The sequence below is a fragment of the Ailuropoda melanoleuca genome, chromosome 4, assembly GCF_002007445.2.
Source record: "Ailuropoda melanoleuca isolate Jingjing chromosome 4, ASM200744v2, whole genome shotgun sequence".
NCBI classification, from domain to species: Eukaryota; Metazoa; Chordata; class Mammalia; order Carnivora; family Ursidae; genus Ailuropoda; species Ailuropoda melanoleuca.
In genome coordinates this window covers 25,350,058-25,368,778 of record NC_048221.1, presented here as the reverse complement: position 1 = coordinate 25,368,778, position 18,721 = coordinate 25,350,058, and the positions used below count along the sequence as shown (strand labels likewise).

Here is an 18,721-nt window from a genome sequence, read left to right as displayed (position 1 = left end):
CTTGAGAGTATGTGATCTACCAGATTGTGTGTGTGTGTGTGTGTGTGTGTGTTTGCTGCCCTGAATTTATATTATACTATACAATGGGTCTCAAAATTTTTCTTTTCATTAATCGTTATGTCCTGGATACCTCTTCCCTATAAAAAGTTGTTTCTGTTTACACTCCCATCTACAGGTTTAAGAGGCCAGTTTTCTCTCAGATCTCACCATCACTGGGTGTTAGCAATCATTTTCATCTCTGCTCTTCTCACAAGTTAGTCATTCATAAGATAAAGCCCTTAATAGTTAAGCTAATCCAGCCCGGCAAAGTCTCTGTTGCCAGGAGGATAAGTGATTGGTCCAAGGTCATGGCTCCTTTCTAGTCTACTCCCAGCTTAACAGAACATGCCAAACCCAGGACCCTATTCTAGGGATCTTCTAGGAATCTCACTGCTGCTGCTTTCTACCTTCTGCTACTCCATTGGCTTCTCTGTGGCCCTCTGTCCTCTGTCCTCTTTCCAGCCTCTACCTACGTCCATCAAAATCCAACATTATCAGCAAAATCTCCTCTCTCACTCGTACTCCCCTCCTCTCCCTCCCCCCACGCACTTCCCCTATCTATCCTCTCTCTCTCTCCCTCCTGCCTCTCCCCCCCCCTTCCCCTCCTATCCCCCATCTCTCTCCCCCTCTCCCACACACTTCCCTTCCTATCTACCCCTCACCTCTCTCTCTCCCTCTCTCTCTCCTCTACCTCCTCCCACAGACTTCTACTCCTATCTACTCACCCATCCCCCCCAACTTCCTCCACCCTTTCCCCATCAAAATCCCCTGTTGCAACCCCCCATTTCTACCAGGACTCCAAACTGAAAACTTAGCGCCATCTTGGACTTCTCCTTCAAACCCCAGGTTTCTCCAACATGTCAATCCCCTCTCCATCAACATCTCTTGGCAAATCCTTTTCTCCACCTTCCCAGTAAATATGTGGCCCCTCCTACCTCTCTCAGCGTCCTCAACAGCCGTGAAGTTGAACCATATTCACATAACCTTAGAACTATCTTTCTGGTCTCGTAACTCTGTGCTTCCAAATTCACCAATGGTCCCGACTGCCCACAGTCAAACTCCTTAGACATATAGCACGCCCAGAACCCCCAAACCCAGCCTGCTTTTTCACCCTTGTCACCTGTCCCGCCATAGTTCACACTGCTTACACAGACACAGAGAGTTCTCATTCCTGGACCACATCCTGCTTTGAACCCCTTGGACCTTGTCTCCAACTTGATCTGTATTATGCTCTGTATTCCCTTTGATGGGAAGACCCTTCACCCCACCCTCCTGTGGGACAACCCCTGGCTCCTCAGTCACCCCACCCTCCTGTGGGACAACCCCTGGCTCCTCAGTCAAGGGCCAGATCCAACAGTTGGTGGCACTTCGCTCCCGCCAGCATGTGTGTGACTGTGCCAGGGCCCTCTCAAGACAAAAACCAAGCCTCCCAGGCCCCATTGCAGGACTACGAGCACCTGCTAGGGAGTAACTGAGCCTTCGCCATCTTGGAGCTCCCTTTACCGAGTCCCACCCACCCATCCACCACAAACCACCTGAATGATGGTTAAACAAACACACGCCGGATTGCACTTAATGAAACCCAACTACAACCACATGAGAAATATACACACATGCTGATAAGGAGTAAATGGCATGCCACTTAAAACTGAAAGGGCGGAGGCTTTTCTTTCTTTTTTTTTAATTAACCTGTTTATTGTTAGTCCTCTCACAAGAAAAGATCCTCTTAACAGGGCACACCCAAACCCACAAAACCAAAGGTAGCTTTATGGCTCCAGATGCAGTCATAATAAAACTTGATCATGTAAAACTGTGCAGAGTAAAGATTACCATGAACTGGCTGGTGAGACCATCTATATTTGAGCAATCCTCACTCAAAGTTAAGGTGCCCAGAGATTTTCTATGTAATGAACTGTATAAATAATAACTTTTAAGCAGGACAGTCCATGTAAGTCTCAGGGCCCAGTAACAAATGAAAATACAAAACTCCTTGTTCAAAAAGTATTAAGAATTTCAGGATGGCAGCAGACGAGCATTAAACCAAGCAGAGAACCCTTCTCAGGGCAGGGTCCTATACTGTATGACCATGAAGACTCTAAGACCATGAAGCCACCTCTGCTTCTGAGGTCCTGTGGTCAATAAAGCAGCAGCTGTCTGCACAAAACATTTGGCCATGCACAGAACTTGGACATCCAAGGAAATCATCCCACCAGACTGTATATATGCTTCTCCAGGTGACAGCCCTTGACCGCGATGGAATTTTTTGATTAGTTATCCTGTTAGAAGGTTGTCTTTGAAGTGCTGATTACTGAGTTACTACCTACCAATCGTAAGAAATTCCAGGTCAAACAATTTTCCATGCCAGTTTCCTTTACTCAAACTACAGGGAGAAAAACAGTCCTCAGAAGGGTGGGGGGCAGGGGCAGGAAGGAAGTAAAGTATGTGTACACTTATCGTTAGTCAGGGTCCCGGTGGTGAACCACGGAGGGTCTGGTCTTGCACCAGGCAGGATCTAAACAGGCCAAAGAGTCTCATCCAGCCACAAGTATCAGACTGCAAAGTTCAACTTTCCTGAGTTATGTGTTAAGTGCTTTTCAAATGCAAACTTGCAGATCTGATCCATAAATCAAAACATGAAACCAGTTTGCTCTATTTTTACCCAGCTTACACATGCTGGTCGAAAGGAATGAGACATGAGTATTTTTCAAAAAAGATTTGGGGGGAAATATGACCCAGTAAAAGTCTGAGCCAAACGTATGAAAAATACAATGCCCAGAACTTCTGTTTTCAATGAATTCAAGGTGGGTGTCCAAACGGGAAAGCCCCCATTAAGGTCTCATTGGGACAAATGATACTTTTGTTCTGCTATTCTAAGAAGCTGGAGAAAGAACAGTCCTCGCTCCAAAAGTGATTTTGACAGGTGAAGGTTCAAATGCTTTACCGAACTCTTGGAACAATAAAAAGATGGCAGCTTGCCCAAAAGGTCTCCCCTCTCCCACCCACATGAAACAGGAGAGTCCCAATGCCTTGAAACCGAAATGCTATAGAGCGTCACAGGGCCAATGTCAGACCATCCCAGCCAACTACAGGGTTTTCAAATGTGAGCACGCTCTGTGATGTTTATGTCGAGTATAAACATGGAACAGAAATGTAAAAGGAGAAAAGGCCAGGTCAGCTGGAAGCCTCCCTGGCAGGATTCCACCTCATTGAGAGCCTCTTTATGGAATAAAATAAGCCAATGCCCGCCACGCCTGCTGGACCTCCTAGAATCTGCTTAGATTGTCGGTGGGTTGGAATCTGGCCACAGGTTTCTCCTCCCCAGATCCAACCAATCCCCATTCCCATGTAACGGCCTGGCTCTGGCCAGCACTGACCCTCCAACCACACACCCCCTCTGGAACTACTTAAAATTACCCAGCATTGCTTCCAAGTGAGGGCTGTGGCTTTTTTTCTTTTCTTTTTTTTTTTTTTTAAATAGCTAGAAAGTTAATTTGAGCTACTGTAGGTTCCAGGACGGAATGTTTTCGAGTCACTTCTGTACACCGGTTCCCCAGTCCTCCCTGAGCAGCAATCAGGAATGGGCACATTTTCGGGGGAGGAAACTGGCTATTTTTAGGTAATCTTTGGAAGCATCACGGAAACATCTACTGTGCAGACAAGTTCCTCCGAGGAAGGGAGACGGTAATCTTTCCCTCTCTCCTATCAGGAGGGCAGGATTCCTGCAGCCATCTGCATGCCCACCACATTCACCGCGCTGACCTCCCCTCATATTACTGAGGGCTGTGTGGTGGAGGCCGGGAGAAGAGGCCTGGGCGGACACCATCCCACGTTTTCACTCTCCTGAGTAAGAACAACAGGTCATCCATTTGCCACAACACAGAGCTCACTGCTAGGTGAGAAACAGCCAACACAGACTACAGGAATCAAGCAGGCGTAGAAGTTTCACAAAAGCTCCTTCTCATATGCCTGGGGAAAAGCACCCAGGCCACGTGCCAGCTCTGATTTAGCTTAGAGGGGTCTGCCGCACACTCTGCTCCCCACCGTCTCATGTCAGTTACCCTCTGAGAGGCAGTGGGGCACCATGGTTGCAAGGACAGGCTCTGGAACCAGCAACCCAACTAGACATGTCACTTCGAACAGTCCATCCACCCTCTCTGGACTGTTTTCTCGTTTACCAAATGGAAGTGATCACAGTCAACACCTTCACGGGGCTGCTGGTGAGGCAGAGGTGGGTTACAGAACACCAGGAGTTGAGCACAATGCCAGGTGCAGGGTAGGAGCTGAATATTACCTCCCTCCCCTTTCTTACTCCTTCACCTCGGACCTGAATACCTGCTACATGCCCAACACACTTCCCCAGAGCCAGAAGCCCAGAAGCTATAATCCCAGGTTTGCAGGCAAGCAGGAAACAAAAGGCAAGACATTACTTTGTAAATTACGGGGAGGATGAGATGTTCCATGTGTCACTTCTCTGAGCCAAGCAATTCATTAGAAGGGTCAGGAGTCTCTGAGGTCCCCGATCTCCTGTTCTGGGAGGCGGCTGACCCACACACTACAGTGAACCCAGGCCATGTGGGGTCGGCGCCAAGGGGACACTTCTGTGCTGAGGGCTTTAAGGAGATCCAGATGGCCTGAGATCCCAGACGGAAACCAAGAACCACCCAGGAACCCAACTATTGATCATTTATCAGACCTCCCTGAAAGAGAACACGGTACAAAGAGCAGCCCACAAGAGCCCAGAGTCTGGCCCCTTCTTGACTTCCCAACGTCACACTGCCCGGGGGTTCACCTTCATCTCTGGCCTCTGCTGGCTTAGCCTGGAACTCTCTCCCCACCTCTCCTGACCTGGTTAACACCTCTTCTATATCCGACACTATAGTAGGTCCCTGGTTAAATGTGCCCTTCTCTTCTAGTGGGACTAAGGCCACGCTGAAATAAGCCCCTGCCACGTCTGCCTCCCCTGCTCAAAGCGTTACTCTGCAAAGGTAGGAACAGGCTGTTGTGCTCCTCTAAGCATGGCCACTTGGCTGTTTGGGGCACAGGCTGCCACATGCATGGCTCCCTGTCCTCTCCTCTCTGGTGCTCTATGAGTTACAGAATTGCTTCTCATTGGATGCAAAAGTCCACGCACAGCCTTTCAGACAGAATGCTAACCTGCTCCAGACAGTGAGCCCCTCTGCACCCCCAGCAGGCAACACAGCACGTGGCACAGGTCGATGGCTGGGGGGGGGGGGGCCACAAGNGCAGGTGTGGGCTCAGCACCAGCACACTTGAGCCCTGGCCAACTGATCCAATCCCAGTGTGCCTCAGTGACTTTTCCTGGAAACTGGGGGATATGTGGAACAGGAGCACAGGGCCGCTGGGGAGCCTGCATGTGATAATGCATCTGCAGCACTCAGACGCCCTACACACTCAGCTGTCATGAAACGCTCGTCTTATTACTATTACTCTTACTACCACCGACTTCAACATCCTTTTATCAACCTTGAGACAAAAGGAACAAAGGCAGAAGGGAAAAGTGAAAGCTTAGCCGTTAAAGGTGGTGACCTCCTTGCACTGGGGTTTCCTGTCAGCCTTGACTGCTTGGATGAGCCAACCAAAGCAGCATCCTGTGCAGGGCTGCCCCGAGGCAACCCCACACTGCAGTGCTCAGATCACCTGGGCCCAGGACCCAGGTGGCGGAACTGGGGCTCACTGGCCTCCCAGGTTGGCTTTTCGGTTTCTCCCCATCCTGCCTTCTTTCCCAGCCTCAACAAACTGTGGCTGAATTGTTGGCCTCCATCGTCCAAACAAGAGGACACCCTCCACTAAAAGAAGGCAGTTCACCGCTGTCCTCAGTTTCTCAGCTGCCACCTGTTCCCAAGGCCATGATGAGGAGGACCGTCTCAGTCTGCTGCCCAGAACCGGGGTGCATTTCTGGGAGTGCGACAGTCCTTCCATCCGTACAGCAAATGATAGACTGTGTACCTCGGCAGGACTATGTACCCGCCCAGACACCTCTGGGCAGGATGAAGGGGCCAGGCTGGCTTCTCTCCTGCTCGGGGCTTCATCTAGGGCCTGAAACTATCCAAAGGCAAGACAGACTTACAACCAGGTGACTCACACTGCTGATGACTGAGGGGTACCGCGGTGAAGGCCACTAAAACCCTCTCTCCCCTTTCCCCAGGCTTGCAGCTTCCAGCTGGATGGCCCTTCCCAGCCTCCCTTGCAGCTCAGCAGCATGGCTGCTTCGCCAATGGACGGTGAGCAGAGGGAAGTGTGCTATCACTTCGGGGCCCTGGCCAGATGCGGTGGGGGGGGTGCCTCCTCCCAGCGCTCCCTCCTAGTGCTAGCAAGAGCCCCTGACATGACAGTCACTTAGCTTTGACTTGCCCTAGGGGAGGCCAGGCAAGGTGGTAGAGGGAACCTGCGTCCCAGAATAAGGTGCCCTTTCAACCTTTAGAATGAAAAAAGTTACTGTATTTGGGTTTGTTGTTTTTGTTTTTGTTTTAATTTTTATCTCTTTGTTACAGCAGTTTAACTATAAAAAGAGGATGTTCTGGGCCTTGAGGTCCTGAAGTCACATGGGCCTACTTCTATCAGTAAGATAAAATACAGACCACAATAAAATAAGGGTGGATTGGGGCACTCAGGTCGGCTGGATTTCCGATCCTTTTTCTTACTCAGGAACTCTCCAGGATGACAGAGGAGCTGTCGGAGTTAACTTTTACACTTCACTATGTCAGGGTTCAGTTAATAAAGAGTGCGTGTGGAAGGCCTTTTTATGTTAGTAATTTGTCAGGAGATGACACAATAGACCAGGAGTGGCAAATGGCATTGGCATGTGAGGTGAAGACCCTTTCAGTGTGTTGAGAAAGATTCTGAGGCCCTATCTGGGGTCAGCAGGAAAGAAAATCGATTACTAATGTCTGCCATGAATAGGCACGGAGGCTCGGCGAGGTAGAATTGTGCAGATTAGCCATGCCTGCCCTGGGCACCGCATGGGGAGTAGTGGCTGGGATTTCTCTGCAAGAGAATTGAGTAAACACTGCCAGATCCCTGATTTGAGATTTCTACTATAGGCCCTTAACACATTCCTTATACATAACCTCAGACTTCAAATTTCCTACTTTGCCAACTATCCCTTCTGTTTTCTCTCACTTGCTGGACAACTTCTGCCTGGAATAATTGGAACAAATAATTTCATAAATACCTTATTTTTATTTTGGTACAGAGTATTTGGTGGACATTCAGATCACAGATACTATGGTGGTGTCCTGCTTCCGAATTTATCCCAAACACCGGATTTTCTGGTGAAGAGGTATTCTTTATTTAAAAGATGCATTTGCATCACCAAGTGGGCTTTTGAATGCCGCTTTTGAAAAGTTCTTATCGCTTCTAGGAATTACTTTCTATCCATCAACAAAGTCATTCTGGATTAAATGAGATATGTATATGAACAGGCCTAGAACTTATTAAGTCCCCTCCAACTAGTATTATTGGGATAGCCTTGAAAAGTTAGAACAAGGATTCTAGCCTTGTTATAAGGATTAAAGAAAGAAGGAAAAAAGGAAAGACACCCCAAAATGGTCAAAGCAATGTATTCTACACTAAGTTTTCGATCTCGAAGTCACAGGCCTCCTAAGTGAGTGGTAGGATGAGGGCCCCAGGGACCCCTGAGCCTGAGCGGGGAGTGGAGCAGCCAGGAGTCCAGCCACTGGGAGGCCCCAGGAAACCCCAGAGTGAGCTCAAAAGTTCTCAGCATGGTGTCTGTCCCTCACTCATCGCTTCCAGCCACCATGACTCTGAGAACATGTCCAGCTGAAATAATAAACGCTGGCTGTGAACGGAGGTCTTGGTCACCTTTTGACTCCACCTCAGGCTCACCTGAAACACGGTCCTCCAGCTCAGTCTGTCACGTGGCAAAACCACCTCACCTGAAACTCAGCTCACAGCCCACCCTGTGCACGCAAACGCAGCCCACAGGGTAACCCTTTGAGAAAAAGCGCGAAGGCAGGAGGAACCATGCTCAGAGACTCCTAAACCCCTCCCCTCCTGACATCAACAGCAACCATGCTGTAAGAGCAGCTCCCTCTCTTCCAGACCTGCCCCCGGGCTTGGCCCTGTGCCACATGCATCACCTCCCATAACCCTCCCTGAGACCACATGAGGATCGTTTTTATGGTTAATCTCATTTTACAGATGAGAAGACAGAGGTCCATAGAGGCACCAGCCAAAAGTAACAGAGAGAGAACCTAGATTTAAACCCAGTTCTCTCCGTTTTCCAAGCCCCAAAACCCCCTACTTCTCTGAATGCACATTATGTCATGACAACCGTATTCGGTGAGCACAACAGGACACACGTTTCACAGATGAGGAGACTGAGTACCAGGAAGGGACACACCCTTGGGACCCACGGCCGGTGAGCGGTGTGCTTGGGAGGGGAACCCAGGCAGGGCCTCTGACCCTGTAACTGCCCCCGTCATTCCCACGGTCCCTAAACTGTCAAGGTTCTGGCAGAACAATGTGTACAGACAGCACAGAAAGTGACAGCACCAGGCCTGGGTGGTGCGAGCAGGAGTCAGACACAGATTATTTTAGCTCCCGTGTCTCAGTCATGACTCAGCCTCTACTATACCCTAGGAAGTGGGGATTCCAATGACCCAGCATCTGGGAGGTCCTCCATGCATGCCCTACTGCTCAGCATGGGAAGTCAGGGAGGATGGCAGAAGATACAGCTCTGCCCTCGTTCCTCCAAACCTATTCAGCTGTATTTTCCCTGGAAAATAGAAATTAGGGTCACTTACATACGTGAAAGCTCAATTTGTTCTATTCATCTGTTCTCATACCCCAAAAATACTTTGTGCCTACTGAATGCCAGGCCCTGTGCTGGCTACAAATTATATTTTTATGTAAGATAATAAGTTAAATTGGCTTTAAAACACTCCACAAAGAGATGACAACATTATTATAATGAAAACCACCGGCCACCCCCCTACTTGCCTCCCCGCCGCCCCATCCCTGCAACCCTGCCCCAGGGCAAGACATTGAAGATCTTTTAAGAAAAAAAAGAAAAATAATTATTTTTTTTTGCCTTTTGTGTCTCATGCTAAGCTGTTTCCTGAGGTCAGTTTTTGTTGTTGTTTTTTTTCTTTTACAATTAAGAGTAAAAGGCAAAACATAATAATGCTGACGACTAGGACAGGTATTCATCCCTCCACTGCAAACATGTAAAAGCTGAGCCTTGTTACAAAAAGATCAAGGTGGTTTCCTTGGTTTGAAAGGGGAGAAATCAGTTTGCATACCCCTACCCACATAGCTCACCTCATGTTACAACCCACATAAGCCTGTTATAGAAATGGCAGCCTGCCCAAAGATTGTGAAGTCATAAAAAGAACAAAACTCCCAATTTCAAGTCTTGAACAGGAACCAAGCTGAGGAAAATACCAAATAATTTATAACCGCTGGCTCCCATCATTACCAACAGAAAAAGGATGAGGCTGGAAGAAAAGAAATTCTCAAAGGACAGATACAGGGAGGGGCTTTACCCATTTGGTCAGTTTTCAGACAGTTCCCCCACTATCAAATTTGTACCCCCAAATTTGAATCTTCAACGCAAAATTACATAAGGAGGCCTCCGGACACATGTGCCACCCAGCCACAATGGAGCCCGCTCGGCCCAGACACCGAGCTCCTCCGGTGGGAGGAATTCCACGCCACCAACATCCCCGGATAAAGAGCATGGGCGTGGGGGCAGGACGGAACCCACTCAGACAAAGGGGAGCTCACTTGCTAAAATAATTGGAAGCCAAGTAACCCAGGGGCCAGGGACATGGAAGTAGGCAGTGATGGGGCAGTCAGGGTTCAGAGAAGCCTGGTTTCCCTCCCACGCCTGGCTAGTGAGTGACCCCGGGACTGCGGCGGGTCACCTGGAAGCTGAGTCAGAACTGAACTTACCACGTCAAGTGTTTGTCAGATGACAGAGTAAATCAGGCAGTGCTCTGCCTTTTGAGGGACCCACCATATCAGCAGGGACCAGGACAGCTACTATTATTATTACTGTAACATTATAAACACACACAAGTTCAAGGACTAACAGTGCCCCATTAATATCATGAAAGATTCAATGCCATTCAATTCTGGTTCAAGACTGCTCAGAGCCAAACACCCCAGAACTGTGCCTTCCAACACAGACGAGCATTCCATCTGCTAACGACCACAAGACCAGCCCCCATCAGGGACCCGGGATTAAGGCTGATAGAATCAAGATGTTCTCTGCTCAGTGAGCTGCCTCAATGAACTGGCAGTCTGCTAAAAACTGCAGGCCACCCCAACTCCTCCAGCAGATTCCTGAGCAGTCTGCAGGGGCCAGCCTGGGCCACTGTTGACAGAAAATTAAATGCAAGGTCAATAAATTCAATGTGAAGCACAAAATATTCAAGAAAGTTCCCTAACAGGATTCCTTTCTCTAATGGGGGGAGGGGGAGGTTTGGATATGAAAGTGATCTTTAACCAGGAAAGCAGCTCGTTACCATCATATAATGAGGGAGTAAAACTGAAAACAACGTAAATGCCTTCCCATGAATAAACAGTTAAATAAACTTTACAGAACATTCAAGCAAAAGAGCAATAGGCCGCTGTGAAAAGAATAAGAAAGATATGTTTGTTCCAGTAGGGACGGGCCTTCCTGATGTATTAAGGGAACAGGAGCATTTACAGCAAAGTATAGAACGTGCAATTCTGTTTCGGAAAAGGCATGACTCTTTATCTGAATAGGAAAATCTGGAAGCATGCACACCCAACTGTGTTCACTGGCTCTCCCTGGGAAGAAGACTTGGGGTGATTGCAAAAGACGAGCTTTCTCTTTTTTTGTTGTGATATGCTCCCATGTTGTCTGAATTTCTTTTCTAAGTTACATGCATTACTTTTATAATAAATTGTGACCCACACCTCCCCAAAGGAAGAAACAGTATACGTGAACTCTTCATTGAACAAAACTGCTTGTCGGCATCTAGAGGCACTGATGCGGGAAAAGTGACAGGTTTTATCAAATGATGAAAGCGATGTGTACAGTGCGTTCGCATATGAGTAACAGGGTGGCCAGGGAATGGCATCATTGCGTTCAGATACGCACAGAATACCTCTAGAAAAGACAAGACACTGTTCACCAGCTGCATTTGCGTCTGGGCAGGGGAACAGGGAATGGGGGTGGGGGAGTGCAAGGGAGCCAGTCTTATCTTTTCATGCTGCATATGATTCTCACCATGTTTGATGTCCCCTGTCAACAAGGAACCAACAAATCCGTGGAGGCCTTGCAGGATGGGGCAGATGCCTTTCTGGGGACCACGTCTGCTCCATTGTCACACAGGGGCCATCCAAATGCCTTCCTGGTCCCCAGCCATACACACTCTCCTGGACCAACAGTTTCCGCCTCAGGAGACGGCCTCTGCCATTTCCAGACAGCTTGCCAGAGGAGTGGAAGATGTTTAAGATTACCTTGTGAGAAGATGGAGTCGTCCAGTTGCCTTTGGGCCTGCTTAACAAGCCAACCAAAAAAAAAACCCCAAAACACAAAAAACAAAAAAACTATCCACCTTTCTGATCCCTTCCTACCTTATTCCCTGGCACCCTGAGAGTGTCCTCCCTATGACACAGAAGCCCAGCACTCAGTTATATTTAGGACCGAGGGCCCAGGCCCAGGGCAATGACCCCACCGAATTCTCATTGTTGCTTTGGGAGACATCCCTATTAGTCCCATTTTCCAGATTAAAAAAACTGAGAAGCAGATAAATCGAGCCCAAAGTAACAGAGCTCATACATGGTGGAGGGGGATTTGAATCTAGGCCATCCAGCTTCAGAATCTGCTGTTGGCCATTCCACCTGGAGACCAGGCTGGGGCTGCAAGCTTCGAAAAGGCTCATACGCAGACATCATAATATTACAAAGGGTTTCTAAACTGGCAAAAGCTGAGGAGGAAGTCAACGCTGAGGGTTACATCAACCTCCTAAAAGAGATTTATCGCTGTGCCCCTGAACTCTGTCCCACAATAAACGGCCACAGCAGTAAAATAAACAGACCAGGCACATAGCAGGTCAGCTTCTCTGCTAAAATGGGAACAAGTCCCAACATCCCTGAGGCATAAGCAAGTGACACACACGGAATATCCAAGGCCCCACCCTAGCCACAGCTGCCAGTGACTGAAGACGCACGGCCCACCGCCAAGCGTCTTCAGTACCACTTCTTTATCTAAAGTGTCCTGCACTTGAGTTGGAAGCTGCTTCCTGGCTCAGCAAAACACCAGCTCTGCTAAACTTGGCCTTGAGGAAGATTTGTCCCTCCGGCCGCACTCACAAACCTGGTCCTAACTTAGACCATTTACCAGGAGGGGTTTGTTTTCCCTTAAATCAATTCAATTTTCTTTTTCCCTCAGCCTATTTTATTTATGTATACACACACACACACACACACACACACACACATAAATTTTATGTGTGTATACATACATAAATTTATATACATATAAATTATATATATATATATTTATATATATAAATGGTTCCCTAGTCACTTTGTTTTTAAACATGTGAAAATACGTAACAGTTACAATTTTTAAATGAAGGCTGTGTAACACCTACTAACATCTTGTGTACCACAGCTTTGAAAAGACTACTCTAGACATTAGCTGGTTTTCCAAGACAAACTGCTCCTGGGTCAAATAAGCTGGGGTTATAGGGAATTGAACAATTTTAAACTGCCGCAGGACTTCTCAGAGCCTTTAATATGCAAATGCACACTGACAATCTCTGAGAGCACTAGGGTACCACGCAGCATTTCCCAACTTTACTGGATTTTTTATATGCTCTCAAAGAACTCTAAAGTATCCAGAAGATACTTCAGTAATTCTACCTGAAATTGCCCTTTAGATCTTCTACAAAACCCTTTCCCTGAATGTTCCCATAGGTTTGGAGAATACGTTTTCTATAAATGGTAGATGTGGGGTGAGGGAGACAGGCAAGGGGCACAAAAGGAAGATGACAGGAAATAAATTATTGAGGCTTTCTCTGATCTACAACTATTTTGGTGGCCGGGATTACGAATCTAGAACCATGTTACTTGGAATCAATGAATTTTGCAGATAGAGGGTAATAAAATTAGGTTCTCAAAACATTGTTTCCAGTGAAGGGGGCTAAAGGGAAGCACACCCCTTAACCATGATGTTTATGCAATTCTGGTGATAACCAACTCACTTAAAAACCACACGAAGAAACAGCTCATTGTTCCAGTGCAAACTGTAATTCCTAAACATGGGTCGTGATTTAGAGGGATCCAGGCCAAAAGCAGCCTCCTTCTTTCTGGGTTTGCTTGAGAGCTTCTAACGTCAAAATCTTCATCTGCAGACAATGTATTGCCAAGTGGGAAGAGTCAGAGAAGAAACTTGGTAATTTGGACCACCACTTAATGCAGTAGAAAGAGGGGAGTTGTCCTGATGGGTGCAATAGCAGTATCAAATTATGTGAGCAGGGAAAATTTCCAGAAGCTCCACCCCTGGCCACTTAGCTCTAAACTTCCAGTAATGGGGTAGGGGTGGGGGGGGTGCTTCCTGCCATGGGAGGAAAAAAGTTGGTAAAAATTATTGATATAATAACTGAAACACATCCAAGTAGCATTCCTAGTGCTATGTAAGGATGAAATACTCATAAGCATACCAATAGAGCAGTGAGCCACACAGCTTGAGTGCTAATTAAAGCCACTCTCCAAGCTTCTGTGCAGTGCTGCATGGGAATCTGAGATTCAGTCACCTGTCATCCAAGCATCCCAGATAGGGAGTGGGCTCAGTCTCTAGCACCACTGTGATTCTAGTACCTAGCATGATGCTGAACACATAGTAAAAAGGAGAAAAGCAAAAGGGGGGGAACCACTGCCATCTACTACCTGACCAACAACTACCCACTCATCAATACACCTACCAACCAACAATCAACCAGACAAGCTGACCAGATAACCAGCAGTCCACTCATCTACCAAACCACCACCCACTTAGTCAACCAACTACCAAACCCGAGTGGACTCATCCTTGACCACCCTCTCCCACCAAATCCTTTCCTTCCCCCAGGCCTGCTGGCCACTTCTAAATCAATCCCCCTCCACTGGCCATTCCTGTCTCTGTCCACAGATGAGGAACTCTTAACTCTTCCCAAATCTCTCCACGGGTTCCAGCAAGGCCACCCCATAGCCCTGAGGCACAGCCCCTTCTCAGGGACATGTAAAACAATTGAAAGTTGGGGGAGCTGGGGGAAGAATTGGTTCCAAAACAAACAAAAATTTCAAGAAATTGAAGTTAATAAATATTTTATTAAATGCCTGCATTTAGCATTGTGTCTTCCTCACTAATTGTGTTCTATGGTTGACATCTATGGGGATTTCATTACATGTGAAAATGACTTACAGGTTCGTTTTCTCACATCCTGAGAATTCCAAAGTATACATTATAATTGCTGAGAAATCAGTCAATTGTAAAATAAAGGAGAGAGTCACCGCCAAATAATATAACAGAATACAAATACAAATAAATAAGAGCAAAAGTATTTTTTTTAAATCTTTCAAATTATTGTACGACAACACCTGCACAAAACACACCCTTTTTTTAGTATGAGAGATGGGTGTGTTTTATTGTATTTGATAGGATAGACTCAGGGCCTAAGGTCTTAAAACACCCCAGCATGCCGTCCGAAGTCTGAACTCCCTAGCCGTGTCCCAAGGCTTCCACGGCTGGCCTCTATCAGTGTCCCCAGCCAGCTGACCCTCCGAATGCCCTGGGCCTGTGCTCCCCCTCGGGCAGAACCCCGGGCTGCCCCCTGTGTTCGGAATGCCCTCCTCTCCTGCCTCTCACTCGGTGGCTTTCTTAGCCAACCTTCAAGATCCAGCCTTCTCGGATACGTTCCCTTTCTCCTTGGCATCATGCTTTCTAATATCTGAAGACCATCTCACAAAGTAGACAGAAGAGGGCCTTCCCACACGATCTTACCAGGAAGCCAAATGTCCATGACAGTTAGCAAGACAAGCCACCATCCTTAATGACATCACAGCTTCCTACGAGGGACTGTCTTAAGTTGGGGACTCTTGCAGGAGAAGGCGGGTCGGTGGGGAGACAATATGAGCTTGAATAGGAAAAAGGAATTTTCGTCTTGGTAACCTCTAATGAAAAGGTAGCATACTGTCCCGCTCTGCTTGTGCACCATAAAACACAGCTGTATCGTTAGCAGCACCTGTGGTTCTGTCACCAGCAAAATCACATCTTGTCCCATCACATTATAGTGCTGGCGATACCTCAAAATATCCTGGATGCTCCGCACTACATCAAAATCACGGCAGGTTACTGGACTAGTCGCCAGATCTTATTAAACATCTAAATACACATGAACATGTATTACTATATCCAAAAATTTCTGATAAATGTATTTCAATATAACTAGCTTCCTTTGTAACCCCATGTACATGATTTTATCCATAAAGACAAGACTGCAGACTTCAGGGAGACAATGGGGTCCAAAACACACTCAGTTAAGAACCCTGGCTCCAGGGGTGCCTGGGTGGTGCAGTCGTTAAGCGTCTGCCTTCAGCTCAGGGCGTGATCCCGGCATTCTGGGATTGAGCCCCACATCAGGCTCCTCTGCTAGGAGCCTGCTTCTTCCTCTCCCACTCCCCCTGCTTGTGTTCCCTCTCTCACTGGCTGTCTCTCTCTGTCAAATAAATAAATAAAATCTTTAAAAAAAAAAAAAAGAAAGAAAAGAAAAGAAAAAGAAAACTGTTGCTCTTCATGCCTCTCTGGGAGGCACTGTAAGAACCTTCTCTTACAAAACATGCCACAGTGACTTGTTACTCATTCTCTGGCTTTTTTTCCTTCACTGTAAGATATTTGAAGATAAAACCATGTCCCTAGCACAGTGCCTTTATTATTTCTTTTTTAAGATTTATTTTAGAGTGAGAGAGAACACAGCAGGAGGGGCAGAGGAAGAGAGAGAAAGAATCTCCAGCAGACTCCACACTGAGCACAGAGCCTAAGGTAGGGCTCGATCTCATGACCCTGAGATCATGACCTGAGTCAAAACCAAGAATCAGATGCTTAACCCACTGCACCACCCAGGTGCCCCAGCACAGCACCTTTAAGGTTAATAAGCATTCACTAAGTTTGTGAAATGAATACACTTTAATTATAGCTAAGTACTGAATATAAACTGTCTTTTTTAAAAAAAATTCATTTTGAAATTAATAGATTTACCTAAAACCTGTTTATCACTTTTTTTTTTTAAGGGTTGGAATCTAGATTAAAGTAAAAAGCCCCAGATGGATTTCCAATCTGTAGTACAGAGGGATACGGCTCACTCAGTCAACATCCCATTCCACTACCACAAGATCTCACCCTCCTGGAACCTCAGTTTTCCTCATCTGTAAAGTGGGTTGACAGTGGGGCGACTGGGTGGCTCAGCCAATTGTCTACCTTGAGCTCAGGTCATGATCCCAGGGTCCTGGGATCGAGCCCTGCATCAGGCTCCCTGCTCAGCGGGGAGTCTGCTTCTCCCTCTCCTGCTCCCCCATTTGTGCTCTCTCTCTGTCAAATAAACTTGTAAGTAAAATCTTAAAAAAAAAAAAAAAGTTTAAAGCGGGTTGACAGGGCCTACACCTGGCAGGAATGGAGAACACTTAGCACAGTGCTGAGAGAGAATTAATGGGTTACAAATGTCCCCTGCGCACAGGGAGCGGAGGAACACACAAACCAGACTTAGAGGGGCAGGAACGCCAGGACGACCACTGGATTCCCGCAGCAGCCTTTTGTACGGGTCTATCTCAGGGCAGGAAGGGCACGGCCTTCACACAACAGCTGTGCTCGCTGACCTCCCCTGAGCACACAGATCACACCACCACCGAGAGCCCTCGGGTGGGTCAGCACACACCTCCAGCACCTGCCAGCCCAAGAGCTACAGAGCTGTGTGCGTCTGCTCTGGCTGCTCCGATGACAAGCTGCCATCCCCATGAATGTCACGGCCACTGCACACAAAACACGCTGGAAGCTGTAATTTTTGCAGCTTCTGGGGCTTCTCTGAACAGATAAGAAAATCCAGTCAGGCCACTCGTTATCCTGGTTTTTCTGACCCAAGGCCCTGTTTCCCCTCTTACTCAGCTGCCTTACTCACCAGGCTGGCAGCCAAATGATTGGGCCTTTGTGAACAATCAAATCCACCCTCCAAGAGGAGGAGGGGGAGCCGCGTTTCTGAGGAAATTCAAAGGAGTGGACTAGGGCTGTTTTAAGCCCGGTTACAAAAATGGCTTTGAACTGCAGCAGCCCTGTCAAAGAGGTTCTTAATTTGAAGGGATCTCAACCTCTCATGTTGGTACTGATATATACGGAATGTTCTTTCCTGATCATCATCTATTTCCCTGAATTATAAAATACGCCATTACAATCAATTCAAATTACACGTAAAACGGATGTAAAATAAATTGAGTCTCTCCCCACTGACAGGCCAGGGTTGCTCTGCTCTTACTGGTGGTCATGACCTTGGTCCCACCTCAGGCTTGGCGTATTCAACTTTCTTCGCAAGCCTCAACACCTCTGTTGCTCAGAGAAATCACTTAAGTTTCGGGGCACCTGTGTGACTCAGTTGGTTAAGTATCTGCCTTCGGCTCAGGTCATGATCTCTTGGGATCAAGACCCACATTGGGCTCCCTGCTCAGTGGGGAGCCTGCTTCTCCTCTCCCTCTACCCCCCTCCCCCTGCTTGTGCACTCTCTCTCTCTGTCAAATAAATAAGTACAATCTATAAGAAAGAAAGAGAGAAAGAAGGAAAAGGAAGAAAGAAAAAGAAAGAAAGAAAGAAAGAAAGAAAGAAAGAGAAAGAAAGAAAGAAAGAAAGAAAAAGAAAGAAAGAAAGAAAGAAAGAAAGAAAGAAAGAAAAAGAAAGAAAGAAAGAAAGAAAGAAAGAAAGAAAGAAAGAAAGAAAGAAAGAAAGAAAGAAAGAGAAATCACTTGAGCTTCAACCCTGGCTACACACTGGAATCATCTGAAAAGCTTAAAAAAAAAGCAGTGGCTCTCCCCAAAAGAAAACAAAATGAGGATTTCTTTGGGGTGGGACCAGGTATCCATAATTTTTAAAGCTTTCAAGTTGGTTCTAAGGGTTCAGAATCACTGCTGACAACCAGACCCCATGTGAATCCAAAGGCCCCAAAACCCCTACCCAAGAGGCCAACCTTTTCCTTGAATGCGAATGGGCCTGGGGCAGAGAGACCCCAAGAGAGGTGAATGGGAAAGGAGAGAGGAAAGTGAGCGCACCCAGGAAGTCAGGAACTCGGCACCCAAAGCTATTGTGTCAAGCCTCCTTTCTCACAGACCTGATGAGACCCTTGTCTCAAAGTAAGGAAGCCACATTCTAACAAGGATGAGAAGGATTCTGCCAGTCCCTTGGAATAAACGGGCTGCAGTGGTGAACAGAGGACCAAAAAGGTCCTCTTGGGAACTGTGTTTCAACTTTTCTTTTTTTAAAGAATATCCACTAACAACGGACGCTAACACAGCGGACTAGAAGGGGGTGGCAGGAGTCGCTCATTGGAGAGGCTTTGCCCTTGGTTCCTGGGGCAACTCCAGGTACACCCATTTTACAGAGGGATCAGAGAGGTGGAGGGGATCCCACATGACCAGCGGCCGGGCG

The 18,721-nt window shown here is 47.2% G+C and overlaps 1 protein-coding gene across 5 annotated transcripts in view; it reads right to left on the bottom strand.

Annotated features, from left to right (window-relative positions):
• FLNB (filamin B) overlaps positions 1-18,721 on the bottom strand; it is a 137,907-nt gene that overhangs the window by 85,132 nt on the left and 34,054 nt on the right. The window lies entirely within an intron of this gene.